Source organism: Salmo salar, chromosome 22 (assembly GCF_965601325.2).
Source record: "Salmo salar chromosome 22, fSalSal1, whole genome shotgun sequence".
Classification (NCBI taxonomy): domain Eukaryota; kingdom Metazoa; phylum Chordata; class Actinopteri; order Salmoniformes; family Salmonidae; genus Salmo; species Salmo salar.
Window position 1 is genome coordinate 65,628,898 of NC_138312.1, and position 13,789 is coordinate 65,642,686.

Genomic DNA, 13,789 nt, shown 5'->3' on the forward strand with positions numbered 1-13,789 from the left:
TTCGCACTTCATTTAGAAAACCTGCAAAAAGTAAGAGCAAATCTGACTTCCACGAACATTGATTCCAATGTAATACAGGTGAAATGACACCCAGCCCCTAAAACTAGCGAATATCTCATGCTCTGCATTGGCCGTGAATTGAACCCGGGTCAACTACTTGGAAGGCAGCTATGCTCACCACTATACCACCAATGCTATTTGAATCTCTGCAAGCAACATGGAGACATCGATTCATATCCTGACCGTCATTTTTGTGGAAAGTGAAAATTCTTTGACCAAACGGATCGTTGGTGTAGTTGTACTATTATGGCTTAGGGTGAGAGAGGTCCCTGGTTAAAAAATCTATTATTTTAATCAGTACCTGTTACCTACAGATTAGTCCCGTGACACTTGTGGGGAACGTAGGGCAAAACTGAGAACATTGTGACAAGTGGGGTCACATTAGTTTGGAGGCCAAAGATTTGGGATTCTACAAACAGAAGTTGGCAGATAAAGGGTTCCGACTTCAGACGAGTCCCCTGACACTTGTGGGGGACGTAGAGACGAATTGAGAACACCACCGTGTTCGTGAGGGTCTCCCCTTTCCAGGGAGTGGTCATACGATGTTGTAGGTCAAACGGTTCAGAAGCTACATATGTTTTTGTGAGAGGACCGATTATACGTATGTCTCATGGTTTGACTAACACCGCTCTAGCTCCACCACCTTTCATTGCAGATGTGGAGGTGTAACATAAACAGTTATGGAGGCTTGAGACAGATACGACGCGTTTCAATCTCTCTAGTTGAAAACTGATCGATTTGAATGGGTATTTTTTACGTTCGTTTACTTTGATTCACGTACTGATGCATCAATCAACTCAAAATAAATGAGCTCCATTCTTTTTGAAGTTTAATTTTTTCATTTTCTCTTTTAAAATATTAATTGACTCATTTGCTCAATATTCATTTGTCAACAGTCATCATCAGTTTGCTGTCGCGGCTTAAGAAGACAGAGTGTGAAAGACACAGCAGATGAAATACAAAAGATTTGAACTGAAGCCTGGTCAACAGTTTGGAAGACTGCTATGCTCACAAGTATAGCACAAACACTCACATGAGGATCAATCTTTCCAAGCACCATGGACAAGAACAATTTATATCCTCATTGTCATTGCCGCAGAAAGAAAAACAATTTTATTCTTGTCTAAGGCTCGTTGGTCTAGGGGTATGATTCTCGCTTTGGGTGCGAGAGGTCCCGGGTTCAAATCCCGGATGAGCCCTTTTGCAGATCTTTTAACAAGCTCAGACAGGCAAATCTCTGGCCACTGGTTGCAAACAGCCACCTCTTGGGCGCAGGACGAGGTGGCTGAATGGTTTAGGCGATGGACTGCGTATCTATTGTGATATTCACTAGTTGGCTCAATAACTCACTACATTTAGAAAAAATTGCAAAAAGTAAGAGCAAATCTGACTTCCACGAATATTGATTCCAATGTAATACACTTGAAATGACACCCAGCCCCTAAAACTAGCCAATATCTCATGCTCTGCATTGGCCAGGAATCAAACCCGGGTCAACTACTTGGAAGGCAGCTATGCTCACCACTATACCACCAATGCTATTTGAATCTCTGAAGCAACATGGAGACATCGATTCATATCCTGACCGTCATTTTTGTGGAAAGTGAAAATTCTTTGACCAAACGGATCGTTGGTGTAGTTGTACTATTATGGCTTAGGGTGAGAGAGGTCCCTGGTTAAAAAATCTATTATTTTAATCAGTACCTGTTACCTACAGATTAGTCCCGTGACACTTGTGGGGAACGTAGGGCAAAACTGAGAACATTGTGACAAGTGGGGTCACATTAGTTTGGAGGCCAAAGATTTGGGATTCTACAAACAGAAGTTGGCAGATAAAGGGTTCCGACTTCAGACGAGTCCCCTGACACTTGTGGGGGACGTAGAGACGAATTGAGAACACCACCGTGTTCGTGAGGGTCTCCCCTTTCCAGGGAGTGGTCATACGATGTTGTAGGTCAAACGGTTCAGAAGCTACATATGTTTTTGTGAGAGGACCGATTATACGTATGTCTCATGGTTTGACTAACACCGCTCTAGCTCCACCACCTTTCATTGCAGATGTGGAGGTGTAACATAAACAGTTATGGAGGCTTGAGACAGATACGACGCGTTTCAATCTCTCTAGTTGAAAACTGATCGATTTGAATGGGTATTTTTTACGTTCGTTTACTTTGATTCACGTACTGATGCATCAATCAACTCAAAATAAATGAGCTCCATTCTTTTTGAAGTTTAATTTTTTCATTTTCTCTTTTAAAATATTAATTGACTCATTTGCTCAATATTCATTTGTCAACAGTCATCATCAGTTTGCTGTCGCGGCTTAAGAAGACAGAGTGTGAAAGACACAGCAGATGAAATACAAAAGATTTGAACTGAAGCCTGGTCAACAGTTTGGAAGACTGCTATGCTCACAAGTATAGCACAAACACTCACATGAGGATCAATCTTTCCAAGCACCATGGACAAGAACAATTGATATCCTCATTGTCATTGCCGCAGAAAGAAAAACAATTTTATTCTTGTCTAAGGCTCGTTGGTCTAGGGGTATGATTCTCGCTTTGGGTGCGAGAGGTCCCGGGTTCAAATCCCGGATGAGCCCTTTTGCAGATCTTTTAACAAGCTCAGACAGGCAAATCTCTGGCCACTGGTTGCAAACAGCCACCTCTTGGGCGCAGGACGAGGTGGCTGAATGGTTTAGGCGATGGACTGCGTATCTATTGTGATATTCACTAGTTGGCTCAATAACTCACTACATTTAGAAAAAATTGCAAAAAGTAAGAGCAAATCTGACTTCCACGAATATTGATTCCAATGTAATACACTTGAAATGACACCCAGCCCCTAAAACTAGCCAATATCTCATGCTCTGCATTGGCCAGGAATCAAACCCGGGTCAACTACTTGGAAGGCAGCTATGCTCACCACTATACCACCAATGCTATTTGAATCTCTGAAGCAACATGGAGACATCGATTCATATCCTGACCGTCATTTTTGTGGAAAGTGAAAATTCTTTGACCAAACGGATCGTTGGTGTAGTTGTACTATTATGGCTTAGGGTGAGAGAGGTCCCTGGTTAAAAAATCTATTATTTTAATCAGTACCTGTTACCTACAGATTAGTCCCGTGACACTTGTGGGGAACGTAGGGCAAAACTGAGAACATTGTGACAAGTGGGGTCACATTAGTTTGGAGGCCAAAGATTTGGGATTCTACAAACAGAAGTTGGCAGATAAAGGGTTCCGACTTCAGACGAGTCCCCTGACACTTGTGGGGGACGTAGAGGCGAATTGAGAACACCACCGTGTTCGTGAGGGTCTCCCCTTTCCAGGGAGTGGTCATACGATGTTGTAGGTCAAACGGTTCAGAAGCTACATATGTTTTTGTGAGAGGACCGATTATACGTATGTCTCATGGTTTGACTAACACCGCTCTAGCTCCACCACCTTTCATTGCAGATGTGGAGGTGTAACATAAACAGTTATGGAGGCTTGAGACAGATACGACGCGTTTCAATCTCTCTAGTTGAAAACTGATCGATTTGAATGGGTATTTTTTACGTTCGTTTACTTTGATTCACGTACTGATGCATCAATCAACTCAAAATAAATGAGCTCCATTCTTTTTGAAGTTTAATTTTTTCATTTTCTCTTTTAAAATATTAATTGACTCATTTGCTCAATATTCATTTGTCAACAGTCATCATCAGTTTGCTGTCGCGGCTTAAGAAGACAGAGTGTGAAAGACACAGCAGATGAAATACAAAAGATTTGAACTGAAGCCTGGTCAACAGTTTGGAAGACTGCTATGCTCACAAGTATAGCACAAACACTCACATGAGGATCAATCTTTCCAAGCACCATGGACAAGAACAATTTATATCCTCATTGTCATTGCCGCAGAAAGAAAAACAATTTTATTCTTGTCTAAGGCTCGTTGGTCTAGGGGTATGATTCTCGCTTTGGGTGCGAGAGGTCCCGGGTTCAAATCCCGGATGAGCCCTTTTGCAGATCTTTTAACAAGCTCAGACAGGCAAATCTCTGGCCACTGGTTGCAAACAGCCACCTCTTGGGCGCAGGACGAGGTGGCTGAATGGTTTAGGCGATGGACTGCGTATCTATTGTGATATTCACTAGTTGGCTCAATAACTCACTACATTTAGAAAAAATTGCAAAAAGTAAGAGCAAATCTGACTTCCACGAATATTGATTCCAATGTAATACACTTGAAATGACACCCAGCCCCTAAAACTAGCCAATATCTCATGCTCTGCATTGGCCAGGAATCAAACCCGGGTCAACTACTTGGAAGGCAGCTATGCTCACCACTATACCACCAATGCTATTTGAATCTCTGAAGCAACATGGAGACATCGATTCATATCCTGACCGTCATTTTTGTGGAAAGTGAAAATTCTTTGACCAAACGGATCGTTGGTGTAGTTGTACTATTATGGCTTAGGGTGAGAGAGGTCCCTGGTTAAAAAATCTATTATTTTAATCAGTACCTGTTACCTACAGATTAGTCCCGTGACACTTGTGGGGAACGTAGGGCAAAACTGAGAACATTGTGACAAGTGGGGTCACATTAGTTTGGAGGCCAAAGATTTGGGATTCTACAAACAGAAGTTGGCAGATAAAGGGTTCCGACTTCAGACGAGTCCCCTGACACTTGTGGGGGACGTAGAGGCGAATTGAGAACACCACCGTGTTCGTGAGGGTCTCCCCTTTCCAGGGAGTGGTCATACGATGTTGTAGGTCAAACGGTTCAGAAGCTACATATGTTTTTGTGAGAGGACCGATTATACGTATGTCTCATGGTTTGACTAACACCGCTCTAGCTCCACCACCTTTCATTGCAGATGTGGAGGTGTAACATAAACAGTTATGGAGGCTTGAGACAGATACGACGCGTTTCAATCTCTCTAGTTGAAAACTGATCGATTTGAATGGGTATTTTTTACGTTCGTTTACTTTGATTCACGTACTGATGCATCAATCAACTCAAAATAAATGAGCTCCATTCTTTTTGAAGTTTAATTTTTTCATTTTCTCTTTTAAAATATTAATTGACTCATTTGCTCAATATTCATTTGTCAACAGTCATCATCAGTTTGCTGTCGCGGCTTAAGAAGACAGAGTGTGAAAGACACAGCAGATGAAATACAAAAGATTTGAACTGAAGCCTGGTCAACAGTTTGGAAGACTGCTATGCTCACAAGTATAGCACAAACACTCACATGAGGATCAATCTTTCCAAGCACCATGGACAAGAACAATTTATATCCTCATTGTCATTGCCGCAGAAAGAAAAACAATTTTATTCTTGTCTAAGGCTCGTTGGTCTAGGGGTATGATTCTCGCTTTGGGTGCGAGAGGTCCCGGGTTCAAATCCCGGATGAGCCCTTTTGCAGATCTTTTAACAAGCTCAGACAGGCAAATCTCTGGCCACTGGTTGCAAACAGCCACCTCTTGGGCGCAGGACGAGGTGGCTGAATGGTTTAGGCGATGGACTGCGTATCTATTGTGATATTCACTAGTTGGCTCAATAACTCACTACATTTAGAAAAAATTGCAAAAAGTAAGAGCAAATCTGACTTCCACGAATATTGATTCCAATGTAATACACTTGAAATGACACCCAGCCCCTAAAACTAGCCAATATCTCATGCTCTGCATTGGCCAGGAATCAAACCCGGGTCAACTACTTGGAAGGCAGCTATGCTCACCACTATACCACCAATGCTATTTGAATCTCTGAAGCAACATGGAGACATCGATTCATATCCTGACCGTCATTTTTGTGGAAAGTGAAAATTCTTTGACCAAACGGATCGTTGGTGTAGTTGTACTATTATGGCTTAGGGTGAGAGAGGTCCCTGGTTAAAAAATCTATTATTTTAATCAGTACCTGTTACCTACAGATTAGTCCCGTGACACTTGTGGGGAACGTAGGGCAAAACTGAGAACATTGTGACAAGTGGGGTCACATTAGTTTGGAGGCCAAAGATTTGGGATTCTACAAACAGAAGTTGGCAGATAAAGGGTTCCGACTTCAGACGAGTCCCCTGACACTTGTGGGGGACGTAGAGGCGAATTGAGAACACCACCGTGTTCGTGAGGGTCTCCCCTTTCCAGGGAGTGGTCATACGATGTTGTAGGTCAAACGGTTCAGAAGCTACATATGTTTTTGTGAGAGGACCGATTATACGTATGTCTCATGGTTTGACTAACACCGCTCTAGCTCCACCACCTTTCATTGCAGATGTGGAGGTGTAACATAAACAGTTATGGAGGCTTGAGACAGATACGACGCGTTTCAATCTCTCTAGTTGAAAACTGATCGATTTGAATGGGTATTTTTTACGTTCGTTTACTTTGATTCACGTACTGATGCATCAATCAACTCAAAATAAATGAGCTCCATTCTTTTTGAAGTTTAATTTTTTCATTTTCTCTTTTAAAATATTAATTGACTCATTTGCTCAATATTCATTTGTCAACAGTCATCATCAGTTTGCTGTCGCGGCTTAAGAAGACAGAGTGTGAAAGACACAGCAGATGAAATACAAAAGATTTGAACTGAAGCCTGGTCAACAGTTTGGAAGACTGCTATGCTCACAAGTATAGCACAAACACTCACATGAGGATCAATCTTTCCAAGCACCATGGACAAGAACAATTTATATCCTCATTGTCATTGCCGCAGAAAGAAAAACAATTTTATTCTTGTCTAAGGCTCGTTGGTCTAGGGGTATGATTCTCGCTTTGGGTGCGAGAGGTCCCGGGTTCAAATCCCGGATGAGCCCTTTTGCAGATCTTTTAACAAGCTCAGACAGGCAAATCTCTGGCCACTGGTTGCAAACAGCCACCTCTTGGGCGCAGGACGAGGTGGCTGAATGGTTTAGGCGATGGACTGCGTATCTATTGTGATATTCACTAGTTGGCTCAATAACTCACTACATTTAGAAAAAATTGCAAAAAGTAAGAGCAAATCTGACTTCCACGAATATTGATTCCAATGTAATACACTTGAAATGACACCCAGCCCCTAAAACTAGCCAATATCTCATGCTCTGCATTGGCCAGGAATCAAACCCGGGTCAACTACTTGGAAGGCAGCTATGCTCACCACTATACCACCAATGCTATTTGAATCTCTGAAGCAACATGGAGACATCGATTCATATCCTGACCGTCATTTTTGTGGAAAGTGAAAATTCTTTGACCAAACGGATCGTTGGTGTAGTTGTACTATTATGGCTTAGGGTGAGAGAGGTCCCTGGTTAAAAAATCTATTATTTTAATCAGTACCTGTTACCTACAGATTAGTCCCGTGACACTTGTGGGGAACGTAGGGCAAAACTGAGAACATTGTGACAAGTGGGGTCACATTAGTTTGGAGGCCAAAGATTTGGGATTCTACAAACAGAAGTTGGCAGATAAAGGGTTCCGACTTCAGACGAGTCCCCTGACACTTGTGGGGGACGTAGAGGCGAATTGAGAACACCACCGTGTTCGTGAGGGTCTCCCCTTTCCAGGGAGTGGTCATACGATGTTGTAGGTCAAACGGTTCAGAAGCTACATATGTTTTTGTGAGAGGACCGATTATACGTATGTCTCATGGTTTGACTAACACCGCTCTAGCTCCACCACCTTTCATTGCAGATGTGGAGGTGTAACATAAACAGTTATGGAGGCTTGAGACAGATACGACGCGTTTCAATCTCTCTAGTTGAAAACTGATCGATTTGAATGGGTATTTTTTACGTTCGTTTACTTTGATTCACGTACTGATGCATCAATCAACTCAAAATAAATGAGCTCCATTCTTTTTGAAGTTTAATTTTTTCATTTTCTCTTTTAAAATATTAATTGACTCATTTGCTCAATATTCATTTGTCAACAGTCATCATCAGTTTGCTGTCGCGGCTTAAGAAGACAGAGTGTGAAAGACACAGCAGATGAAATACAAAAGATTTGAACTGAAGCCTGGTCAACAGTTTGGAAGACTGCTATGCTCACAAGTATAGCACAAACACTCACATGAGGATCAATCTTTCCAAGCACCATGGACAAGAACAATTTATATCCTCATTGTCATTGCCGCAGAAAGAAAAACAATTTTATTCTTGTCTAAGGCTCGTTGGTCTAGGGGTATGATTCTCGCTTTGGGTGCGAGAGGTCCCGGGTTCAAATCCCGGATGAGCCCTTTTGCAGATCTTTTAACAAGCTCAGACAGGCAAATCTCTGGCCACTGGTTGCAAACAGCCACCTCTTGGGCGCAGGACGAGGTGGCTGAATGGTTTAGGCGATGGACTGCGTATCTATTGTGATATTCACTAGTTGGCTCAATAACTCACTACATTTAGAAAAAATTGCAAAAAGTAAGAGCAAATCTGACTTCCACGAATATTGATTCCAATGTAATACACTTGAAATGACACCCAGCCCCTAAAACTAGCCAATATCTCATGCTCTGCATTGGCCAGGAATCAAACCCGGGTCAACTACTTGGAAGGCAGCTATGCTCACCACTATACCACCAATGCTATTTGAATCTCTGAAGCAACATGGAGACATCGATTCATATCCTGACCGTCATTTTTGTGGAAAGTGAAAATTCTTTGACCAAACGGATCGTTGGTGTAGTTGTACTATTATGGCTTAGGGTGAGAGAGGTCCCTGGTTAAAAAATCTATTATTTTAATCAGTACCTGTTACCTACAGATTAGTCCCGTGACACTTGTGGGGAACGTAGGGCAAAACTGAGAACATTGTGACAAGTGGGGTCACATTAGTTTGGAGGCCAAAGATTTGGGATTCTACAAACAGAAGTTGGCAGATAAAGGGTTCCGACTTCAGACGAGTCCCCTGACACTTGTGGGGGACGTAGAGGCGAATTGAGAACACCACCGTGTTCGTGAGGGTCTCCCCTTTCCAGGGAGTGGTCATACGATGTTGTAGGTCAAACGGTTCAGAAGCTACATATGTTTTTGTGAGAGGACCGATTATACGTATGTCTCATGGTTTGACTAACACCGCTCTAGCTCCACCACCTTTCATTGCAGATGTGGAGGTGTAACATAAACAGTTATGGAGGCTTGAGACAGATACGACGCGTTTCAATCTCTCTAGTTGAAAACTGATCGATTTGAATGGGTATTTTTTACGTTCGTTTACTTTGATTCACGTACTGATGCATCAATCAACTCAAAATAAATGAGCTCCATTCTTTTTGAAGTTTAATTTTTTCATTTTCTCTTTTAAAATATTAATTGACTCATTTGCTCAATATTCATTTGTCAACAGTCATCATCAGTTTGCTGTCGCGGCTTAAGAAGACAGAGTGTGAAAGACACAGCAGATGAAATACAAAAGATTTGAACTGAAGCCTGGTCAACAGTTTGGAAGACTGCTATGCTCACAAGTATAGCACAAACACTCACATGAGGATCAATCTTTCCAAGCACCATGGACAAGAACAATTGATATCCTCATTGTCATTGCCGCAGAAAGAAAAACAATTTTATTCTTGTCTAAGGCTCGTTGGTCTAGGGGTATGATTCTCGCTTTGGGTGCGAGAGGTCCCGGGTTCAAATCCCGGATGAGCCCTTTTGCAGATCTTTTAACAAGCTCAGACAGGCAAATCTCTGGCCACTGGTTGCAAACAGCCACCTCTTGGGCGCAGGACGAGGTGGCTGAATGGTTTAGGCGATGGACTGCGTATCTATTGTGATATTCACTAGTTGGCTCAATAACTCACTACATTTAGAAAAAATTGCAAAAAGTAAGAGCAAATGTGACTTCCACGAATATTGATTCCAATGTAATACACTTGAAATGACACCCAGCCCCTAAAACTAGCCAATATCTCATGCTCTGCATTGGCCAGGAATCAAACCCGGGTCAACTACTTGGAAGGCAGCTATGCTCACCACTATACCACCAATGCTATTTGAATCTCTGAAGCAACATGGAGACATCGATTCATATCCTGACCGTCATTTTTGTGGAAAGTGAAAATTCTTTGACCAAACGGATCGTTGGTGTAGTTGTACTATTATGGCTTAGGGTGAGAGAGGTCCCTGGTTAAAAAATCTATTATTTTAATCAGTACCTGTTACCTACAGATTAGTCCCGTGACACTTGTGGGGAACGTAGGGCAAAACTGAGAACATTGTGACAAGTGGGGTCACATTAGTTTGGAGGCCAAAGATTTGGGATTCTACAAACAGAAGTTGGCAGATAAAGGGTTCCGACTTCAGACGAGTCCCCTGACACTTGTGGGGGACGTAGAGGCGAATTGAGAACACCACCGTGTTCGTGAGGGTCTCCCCTTTCCAGGGAGTGGTCATACGATGTTGTAGGTCAAACGGTTCAGAAGCTACATATGTTTTTGTGAGAGGACCGATTATACGTATGTCTCATGGTTTGACTAACACCGCTCTAGCTCCACCACCTTTCATTGCAGATGTGGAGGTGTAACATAAACAGTTATGGAGGCTTGAGACAGATACGACGCGTTTCAATCTCTCTAGTTGAAAACTGATCGATTTGAATGGGTATTTTTTACGTTCGTTTACTTTGATTCACGTACTGATGCATCAATCAACTCAAAATAAATGAGCTCCATTCTTTTTGAAGTTTAATTTTTTCATTTTCTCTTTTAAAATATTAATTGACTCATTTGCTCAATATTCATTTGTCAACAGTCATCATCAGTTTGCTGTCGCGGCTTAAGAAGACAGAGTGTGAAAGACACAGCAGATGAAATACAAAAGATTTGAACTGAAGCCTGGTCAACAGTTTGGAAGACTGCTATGCTCACAAGTATAGCACAAACACTCACATGAGGATCAATCTTTCCAAGCACCATGGACAAGAACAATTGATATCCTCATTGTCATTGCCGCAGAAAGAAAAACAATTTTATTCTTGTCTAAGGCTCGTTGGTCTAGGGGTATGATTCTCGCTTTGGGTGCGAGAGGTCCCGGGTTCAAATCCCGGATGAGCCCTTTTGCAGATCTTTTAACAAGCTCAGACAGGCAAATCTCTGGCCACTGGTTGCAAACAGCCACCTCTTGGGCGCAGGACGAGGTGGCTGAATGGTTTAGGCGATGGACTGCGTATCTATTGTGATATTCACTAGTTGGCTCAATAACTCACTACATTTAGAAAAAATTGCAAAAAGTAAGAGCAAATCTGACTTCCACGAATATTGATTCTAATGTAATACACTTGAAATGACACCCAGCCCCTAAAACTAGCCAATATCTCATGCTCTGCATTGGCCAGGAATCAAACCCGGGTCAACTACTTGGAAGGCAGCTATGCTCACCACTATACCACCAATGCTATTTGAATCTCTGAAGCAACATGGAGACATCGATTCATATCCTGACCGTCATTTTTGTGGAAAGTGAAAATTCTTTGACCAAACGGATCATTGGTGTAGTTGTACTATTATGGCTTAGGGTGAGAGAGGTCCCTGGTTAAAAAATCTATTATTTTAATCAGTACCTGTTACCTACAGATTAGTCCCGTGACACTTGTGGGGAACGTAGGGCAAAACTGAGAACATTGTGACAAGTGGGGTCACATTAGTTTGGAGGCCAAAGATTTGGGATTCTACAAACAGAAGTTGGCAGATAAAGGGTTCCGACTTCAGACGAGTCCCCTGACACTTGTGGGGGACGTAGAGGCGAATTGAGAACACCACCGTGTTCGTGAGGGTCTCCCCTTTCCAGGGAGTGGTCATACGATGTTGTAGGTCAAACGGTTCAGAAGCTACATATGTTTTTGTGAGAGGACCGATTATACGTATGTCTCATGGTTTGACTAACACCGCTCTAGCTCCACCACCTTTCATTGCAGATGTGGAGGTGTAACATAAACAGATATGGAGGCTTGAGACAGATACGACGCGTTTCAATCTCTCTAGTTGAAAACTGATCGATTTGAATGGGTATTTTTTACGTTCGTTTACTTTGATTCACGTACTGATGCATCAATCAACTCAAAATAAATGAGCTCCATTCTTTTTGAAGTTTAATTTTTTCATTTTCTCTTTTAAAATATTAATTGACTCATTTGCTCAATATTCATTTGTCAACAGTCATCATCAGTTTGCTGTCGCGGCTTAAGAAGACAGAGTGTGAAAGACACAGCAGATGAAATACAAAAGATTTGAACTGAAGCCTGGTCAACAGTTTGGAAGACTGCTATGCTCACAAGTATAGCACAAACACTCACATGAGGATCAATCTTTCCAAGCACCATGGACAAGAACAATTGATATCCTCATTGTCATTGCCGCAGAAAGAAAAACAATTTTATTCTTGTCTAAGGCTCGTTGGTCTAGGGGTATGATTCTCGCTTTGGGTGCGAGAGGTCCCGGGTTCAAATCCTGGATGAGCCCTTTTGCAGATCTTTTAACAAGCTCAGACAGGCAAATCTCTGGCCACTGGTTGCAAACAGCCACCTCTTGGGCGCAGGACGAGGTGGCTGAATGGTTTAGGCGATGGACTGCGTATCTATTGTGATATTCACTAGTTGGCTCAATAACTCACTACATTTAGAAAAAATTGCAAAAAGTAAGAGCAAATCTGACTTCCACGAATATTGATTCCAATGTAATACACTTGAAATGACACCCAGCCCCTAAAACTAGCCAATATCTCATGCTCTGCATTGGCCAGGAATCAAACCCGGGTCAACTACTTGGAAGGCAGCTATGCTCACCACTATACCACCAATGCTATTTGAATCTCTGAAGCAACATGGAGACATCGATTCATATCCTGACCGTCATTTTTGTGGAAAGTGAAAATTCTTTGACCAAACGGATCATTGGTGTAGTTGTACTATTATGGCTTAGGGTGAGAGAGGTCCCTGGTTAAAAAATCTATTATTTTAATCAGTACCTGTTACCTACAGATTAGTCCCGTGACACTTGTGGGGAACGTAGGGCAAAACTGAGAACATTGTGACAAGTGGGGTCACATTAGTTTGGAGGCCAAAGATTTGGGATTCTACAAACAGAAGTTGGCAGATAAAGGGTTCCGACTTCAGACGAGTCCCCTGACACTTGTGGGGTACGTAGAGGCGAATTGAGAACACCACCGTGTTCGTGAGGGTCTCCCCTTTCCAGGGAGTGGTCATACGATGTTGTAGGTCAAACGGTTCAGAAGCTACATATGTTTTTGTGAGAGGACCGATTATACGTATGTCTCATGGTTTGACTAACACCGCTCTAGCTCCACCACCTTTCATTGCAGATGTGGAGGTGTAACATAAACAGTTATGGAGGCTTGAGACAGATACGACGCGTTTCAATCTCTCTAGTTGAAAACTGATCGATTTGAATGGGTATTTTTTACGTTCGTTTACTTTGATTCACGTACTGATGCATCAATCAACTCAAAATAAATGAGCTCCATTCTTTTTGAAGTTTAATTTTTTCATTTTCTCTTTTAAAATATTAATTGACTCATTTGCTCAATATTCATTTGTCAACAGTCATCATCAGTTTGCTGTCGCGGCTTAAGAAGACAGAGTGTGAAAGACACAGCAGATGAAATACAAAAGATTTGAACTGAAGCCTGGTCAACAGTTTGGAAGACTGCTATGCTCACAAGTATAGCACAAACACTCACATGAGGATCAATCTTTCCAAGCACCATGGACAAGAACAATTGATATCCTCATTGTCATTGCCGCAGAAA

The 13,789-nt window shown here is 42.1% G+C and overlaps 9 non-coding genes across 9 annotated transcripts; all 9 read left to right on the plus strand.

The window, feature by feature from the left end:
- The first annotated feature begins 1,187 nt into the window (after positions 1 to 1,187).
- Positions 1,188 to 1,259, plus strand: trnap-ugg (transfer RNA proline (anticodon UGG)). The gene has a single exon. It is a non-coding gene; the product is annotated as a tRNA-Pro (tRNA).
- A 1,331-nt stretch (positions 1,260 to 2,590) lies between these two features.
- On the plus strand, positions 2,591 to 2,662 carry trnap-ugg (transfer RNA proline (anticodon UGG)). The gene has a single exon. It is a non-coding gene; the product is annotated as a tRNA-Pro (tRNA).
- Positions 2,663 to 3,993: 1,331 nt separating this feature from the next.
- On the plus strand, positions 3,994 to 4,065 carry trnap-ugg (transfer RNA proline (anticodon UGG)). The gene has a single exon. It is a non-coding gene; the product is annotated as a tRNA-Pro (tRNA).
- Positions 4,066 to 5,396: 1,331 nt separating this feature from the next.
- On the plus strand, positions 5,397 to 5,468 carry trnap-ugg (transfer RNA proline (anticodon UGG)). Its single transcript has one exon. It is a non-coding gene; the product is annotated as a tRNA-Pro (tRNA).
- Positions 5,469 to 6,799: 1,331 nt separating this feature from the next.
- trnap-ugg (transfer RNA proline (anticodon UGG)) lies at positions 6,800 to 6,871 on the plus strand. Its single transcript has one exon. It is a non-coding gene; the product is annotated as a tRNA-Pro (tRNA).
- A 1,331-nt stretch (positions 6,872 to 8,202) lies between these two features.
- On the plus strand, positions 8,203 to 8,274 carry trnap-ugg (transfer RNA proline (anticodon UGG)). Its single transcript has one exon. It is a non-coding gene; the product is annotated as a tRNA-Pro (tRNA).
- Positions 8,275 to 9,605: 1,331 nt separating this feature from the next.
- Positions 9,606 to 9,677, plus strand: trnap-ugg (transfer RNA proline (anticodon UGG)). The gene has a single exon. It is a non-coding gene; the product is annotated as a tRNA-Pro (tRNA).
- Positions 9,678 to 11,008: 1,331 nt separating this feature from the next.
- trnap-ugg (transfer RNA proline (anticodon UGG)) lies at positions 11,009 to 11,080 on the plus strand. The gene has a single exon. It is a non-coding gene; the product is annotated as a tRNA-Pro (tRNA).
- A 1,331-nt stretch (positions 11,081 to 12,411) lies between these two features.
- Positions 12,412 to 12,483, plus strand: trnap-ugg (transfer RNA proline (anticodon UGG)). Its single transcript has one exon. It is a non-coding gene; the product is annotated as a tRNA-Pro (tRNA).
- The last annotated feature ends 1,306 nt before the right edge of the window (positions 12,484 to 13,789 follow it).